At 40.8% G+C, this 6,058-nt stretch overlaps 1 long non-coding RNA gene across 1 annotated transcript; it reads right to left on the bottom strand.

Moving 5' to 3' along the window:
* Positions 1-2,556: 2,556 nt before the first annotated feature.
* Positions 2,557-5,260, bottom strand: LOC123469755. Its single transcript, XR_006643105.1, has 2 exons — positions 4,380-5,260; positions 2,557-4,269 (listed from the first exon to the last, which is right to left on the bottom strand). It is a non-coding gene; the product is annotated as an uncharacterized LOC123469755 (long non-coding RNA).
* Between the last annotated feature and the right edge of the window lie 798 nt (positions 5,261-6,058).

Below are 6,058 nucleotides of genomic sequence, written 5' to 3'. Positions count from 1 at the left end.
CATCCAAACGGTCAGACAAAGCGTTAAAAGAAAAAAAAAAACATAAAAGAAGAAAATCAAAAATAAAAAGAAATAAAAAAAAAAAAAGAACTGGTGTTATTAACATCTTTGATGACTCTTTGTCTCTCCCTTTTCCCTTTGGATATAGACGAATGGGCGGTATTTATCGAGGTCAATCGGCCAGGCCAGTGAGGAGACGCGCTGGACTAATGATGAGCGCTCGCCTTGGTCCCTCATCCCGCAGCTGATAGTTTTTGTTGTTTTTCTAGATAGCCAACAACGTGCGTGTGGATACTTGAACGTCACGTATAAACTGTAGGTCTTGAGAGAAAGAGAGAGCTTACGGCGGTGGCACGGACTCTAACGTGTATATTGTTTGCTCGTCGAACAAATCGTTGGCCAGAGAGACGGGCAGATATACAGAGAAAAAAATAAAACAAAGAAAAGAGATGAGTGATCAGAAACGATTGCCGGATTCGAAATCGATCCAGAGCCGAATGAGTTTTGTGTGTTGAATTTTGATAGAAAAGAGCAAGGCCAACTGTCGATGTTATATACGTCAATAAAATAAATATCGAAAGCGATCAACTTCCTCCTTCATGCGTGATAGAAACTTCTTCCCTTGTTTTGACTTTTGATGTGTTGATAATCAAAAGAAAAAGGACGATCCAAAGTCGGTTGTTGTTGAATGTAAATGGACACTCATCCAGGAAAATGAAGAAATGAAAAATGTGGCGTCTCAATCAATTCTCCTCGCCAAATCCATCGCTGTGCATTGTTATAATTCAACTTTGGGATTGAGCAGAAGGAGGAGGAACAGGTCGACGAGGTGATGATGAAATGGGACCTATATACGCAGAAAAAAAAGGGGGCAGATTGAAAGCTATACGTAACAATAATAATCACAAGTTTCGCCAGACCAATGATTATGCTTTTTTACATATGCAACATATTTCCTGGAACAAATCCCAATAAATACAATGAATAAACAGATTTTTGTTTTTTCTCTTAACCATCGGGAAAAAAAAAAAATAAATCAAATCAGATGAAAAGAGAAGAAGAACAACTTTGTTGCTTCTGGTGAAGGATGGAATAAATCTATGCGCAAAGAGCCTTTAGCCAAACACGGTAGCCTTTACTCCAAGGCTGTACCGAAGACTTTCATATTACAACACACTATATATACATAGTTTTGGGCTGTTGTTTGATCAAACGTGATTCGATAGGGCTTAATTCCATCGCTGTAATCAACATCAGGCCTTTAATCAAAGCCACCGTGCAGACAGGCAAAGACAAAACACATCAGAAGATGTTCATAATGAAACGTCAGACACATCTCAATCAAGGCTTACCAGCTCGGAGGCAATAGAAGGTTCATTATTTTTCTTTTTTTTTCTTTTTAAGTGTGTTGTGTGTAATAGAAGGAGAGTGTTTGATACAATGCCCTGTCTTCATCTTCCACGAGAAACGAACAATTCCACCTACCACGCCTCGGCTCGTTCCCACAATCAGGAGCGTTTGAAACGATTTAGACGAATCTTTTCCAGCTTTTTTTTAAAATATCTTGTGTTCCATCGTTTAGCCTATAGGCCTAATGAAAAAAAAACTCATTAAGTTACGAGCACAAGAAGAAAAACTAGTTTTCTCACCTGAGGTTATGTTACACCAACTTCTGGTTTTTTTTGTGGGGGGGCGATGTCCACAACAAGGGTCTTGGAATTGTTGCATTGATGAATGACCGAGCACAGGTTTTTTGTGCGAAATATTTCCCTTATTGGACAGTTTCCTTTGAAGTTGCTCTTATCTTGTATACCTCTTCTTTGAGGCAGCTAAGACATTTATTACAGGCTTTTGTAAATGTTGTCCTACTTCCAACAGTCTTTTAATCATGTGGAGAAGGCTCCCCACTTCACAGAATTCTCTGCATCTAGCCCGAGGTTCAGCGAACATATTTGGAGCTGAAGAAAGTCATTCATTATATGCACTTGACACTCTTTTCATTTACTATGTAAGTAACAGAGTTGGCATTCGTCTAATTTTTTATTTCCCCCCATTAGAATTTGAGGGGAGAAAAAAAAAAAAGCCACAGGAGCTGGAAAATGAACCGAATGAAAAGCAACTGCTTCTGGCGACTGGATCTATGTATCCATCGCGATTGAAAAAACTGTATATATACCTCCAAACTGTATATATTACACGCTGCGTATGTATAGCAGAAAGGTTGCCTGCTTTCCGTTTTCAAGCCTGCGGTATGGCTTCTGGTCTTTTCATAATAGTTATAATAGCTTTTTCTTTTTTTCTTTTCCCTCTTCTCACGTACGACCGTTGGCTTTCTGTTTATTTGAGAGCCACACAAGCTTATATACTGCGAGATATGTTCCAGTGTACACACACAAGATTTCCAGAAGAAGCCGTAGTCGGTGCACATCCTGGTACACATCATAAAAAAATCTAGAAAAAAAACTGGATTTTTTCCTGTAGGGTCCGACGACTTTTCAGCTGTGCGGCGGGCATAGTTTGACTGTTGTCTTTTATATAAATCGACAAGCGAGAATAAACTGTTTCTCGTGTACTTTAAACAATAAACACCGTCTTTTTCTATCTCTCTCAAATAATAAAGGAAAGAAAAGAAACTTCAAAAGTACTCTTGTGATTTAGAAAACTCACGAGGGCGATGTGTGGCTAACGTCAGCACCAAAATGTACCCAGCACCAGTACGTATACCAAATGTTGGATGTAGTCTAGTGAAGATAACGGATCGTATGTGCAGTCATCATGCGGCGGAGGATTTAAAAAAACAAAACACAGACAGGGGGGAAAAACTTTGAAAAAAAAAAAGTCGGAATGTGAAACAAAACATGAAGAGAATGTTTCTCGTTTTTACAAGGAGAAATGAGTGAGGGGAGTGAGTGAGTGAGAGGAAAATAACAGGAGAGAGAGAGAGAGAAAAAAAGAAGGGGGGTTTATCTTCTTGGCCGTAACTCACGCGTCTTGTTTCTTTTTTGTTTCATCTTCAGCTAGTCCACACCTGATGTATCGTCACGTGATAATTACACGGGCCTTTGGGAACGATGCGAGCGTTGATGATGTTAGTATTTTTAAAAAAGGAAAAATGTTGTAGACCTTCTCTCGTAGAATAGAAACGTTCAACATCAATTGGAGATGTTGATATTATACATATCACTCCCCCCCAAGGTCTGCCTTCTTTTGTTTTGTTTATTTTCTCACGGCATTTAGATTTAATTCTTCTGTCTTCCATCACCTTTCAAATTGTCTATCTCCGTCGTTTCCTCTCCAGTCTGAAACCCCGAAATCTTTTCAGACAGGATCACATCTCGTGATCCATTCGATAAAAATCACGACAAAAAAAAGGGGATAAACATTCAGCCGTCATCTCCACATACAGTGTCGTCCCTATCTTGTCATGTGTATAATACTTGCGCTGTTACGTTCGTGGCGTGTACAGTTTGGCCTGTCATTCACCGCTGTTTATACTGCGACTTGGGGGAAAGTTTTTTCTTGCCCCGTTTCCTCTTGGATCAGATGGTCGCGACAAGAGACGGCGAGACCCTGACGGGACTTTGAAATTTACGATTTGGTCTCCGAGAGAAACACGTTGACTTGAATCTTGTGAGAGTGTCTGTTCATATCCGGGCATCGCACCCTCTTATTTTTCCCTCGCTGTCTGCCGTGTGTTTTATTGAGGTTCTAGACCTATCTAATAAATTTGTCCATCTTCTTTGACATCTACCACAGCAGCGTGTGCCTGTACAAACAAACTGAAATGAATTCTGTAAAAATGATAATTCAACCATCGGGACGCGCAAGGCCCAGTGCATATATAATATACCAATGGACTGACTGATGAAGGCAAATGAGCAACACCGGACGAGGGGAGGGGTTTCCTTCGTAGTGGGACATTACTAAGAACACGACGAGCAAGACAGGTAATATGTGTGTCTGATGGTTGTGACTTTTGGTGAGAAAAGAAGGGGACGAGAATGAGGACGAATGGTGAACGAACCAACTTTTACCTGTTGGATGACACCTTTTTTCTTTTTTCTTTCTTTATGGAATGAGACGCGTGAAATAGGAATGTACATACATTATTATTAAACGACACATATAATCTGAAATAGCAGAGAGAGAGGGGGGGGGGAAAGGTTGCGCTGTTATATTCGCAATATTTGAATGTAGCGCGTTGTCGGTGGAATGCGTGTCCTTTTTCAGCGCTCGGTGACAGGACACATCCATATGTAGATGATTTCACTAAAATAAAAAACAGGTCAAGTGTGCCGTTCGTGATTTTTGTACATTCAAGAAGTATTGGCTATTTAGAATCACGTTTTCTCTTAATGATCTAATTGCCATTCATTTACCTGTACATTGATAAAAACGCGTGGATGAAGAGCTGTGATTTGAAAAATGTTTAGAAGACGTCATCCAAAAATTGAGATCAGAATTGACGAAGAATATTTTCTTGTAAAACAGAAAAGGAAGAAGAAGAGGCGCCGTGGCGGTCGTGCCGCCCTGGACGCTTCAGCGTTGGGTGGCTAGTTCGCCACCCAAGGCAGCACGTAGGGTGGCAACGCAGCCACCCGGGCTGTCCAGCATTACCACCCCTCAGTTGGCTGGCCGGGCGATGGGCACACAAACATCTACACATGCCATATATATATATATACAAACTAGTAACCAGCACGACTAGTTATGCATTCAACTAGAAGGAAAGAGAATTGGGGAAAAGAGGCGGAGATGTGAAGACGAAGGAACCTTTACGATGAAACTCGACGATAAGATTTGAAGCAAAGACCGAGGGGGATGTTTCTTTGACCTGGACAAAAAGAGAACCCCCCTCCACACACAGACACACAAAAAAGACGAGAAATCTTTCAGATGTTTTTGACTGTCGGAAAAAAAAAAGAGGAAGAAATGGGTATATAAGAAAGAATATAAGGGATGTATCTATCTACCTCTATCTAAACATATAGATGCCGTACACATCCTAAATGGGAATGAGCGAAGCCCCAACAGCCTAATAATATAACGTAGCCTGTAAAAAGAGGTAGGTATACACCATAAGAGGGCGGAGCAGGCAACGACTCGCTTCTTCTTTCTTTTTGACTAGTTGTGAACCAAACAGTTCGAGCGGCTTTTTTCTCTTCTATTTTTCCACTTTCTTCTTCTTCTTCTTCTTCTTCTTCTCTATCCAGTTCCTCCGCCTCCTTGCCCGTCAGCTCTCGACCTTAACTCACACACGGGCCAGACACGCTCGTGCTCAAATGAGGAGATAATCTGAAATCAACATCGATAAATTCATTTTCTTTCTCCCTTCTTCTTCTTCTTTGTTGGCTTGTTCTTCTTCATTCCTCATTCCACCTATTTTGTCTACCTTTTCCTTCTTCTTCATATAACATTTTTCTTCTTGTGTGCGTTGTCTACATGTGTGCGCCGTGTGTTCCCTTAGTGCAACTCTCCGAATTCTCTTCATTCATTATTCATGATATGTTGATATCTCTTTCATTTTTCTTTTCCTTTTTGTTATTTTCTCTCCGGAGTTCCAGACCCCTCTTCGACAAGCGGATAGCCAGTTATTTCTCTTAATTTATTAATAACTTATCTCTTTTTCTTTTTTCTTTTCGCTGTGAGTGGGCCAATCCACTCGGAAACGAAAAGGAACACGAAAAGAGGCTGAACGAGGACTAAGGGGGGGCCCGGGAACCATCCAAAATCATGGTTACGTTACGTTGCACTATACGGCCACTGCGCCCCTTTTACCGGCTAGGATTGGTTCTCGCGTGAAACCAAAAAAAAAACAAGAAAAAAAACATTTCATTTTATTTACGATCCAAAGTTGCGTCCGATGTACACACGATCAGAGCGGATTTGAGGCGGAGGAATAGACGTCTAAGAAATAAACAACATAATCTCACGGTCAATGACAGCGAACGGGGCATCCGACAAAAAGCACCAAGAATGAACGCTCAGTCGAATTCGGGAAATTGAAAAGAAATTAAGAAGCACGAAAGAATTGTCCTGTTTTCTTGGAAAGAGATTG

Source organism: Daphnia magna, linkage group LG2, assembly GCF_020631705.1.
Source record: "Daphnia magna isolate NIES linkage group LG2, ASM2063170v1.1, whole genome shotgun sequence".
Taxonomy (NCBI): domain Eukaryota; kingdom Metazoa; phylum Arthropoda; class Branchiopoda; order Diplostraca; family Daphniidae; genus Daphnia; species Daphnia magna.
This window is presented reverse-complemented; position numbering and strand designations above follow the sequence as displayed.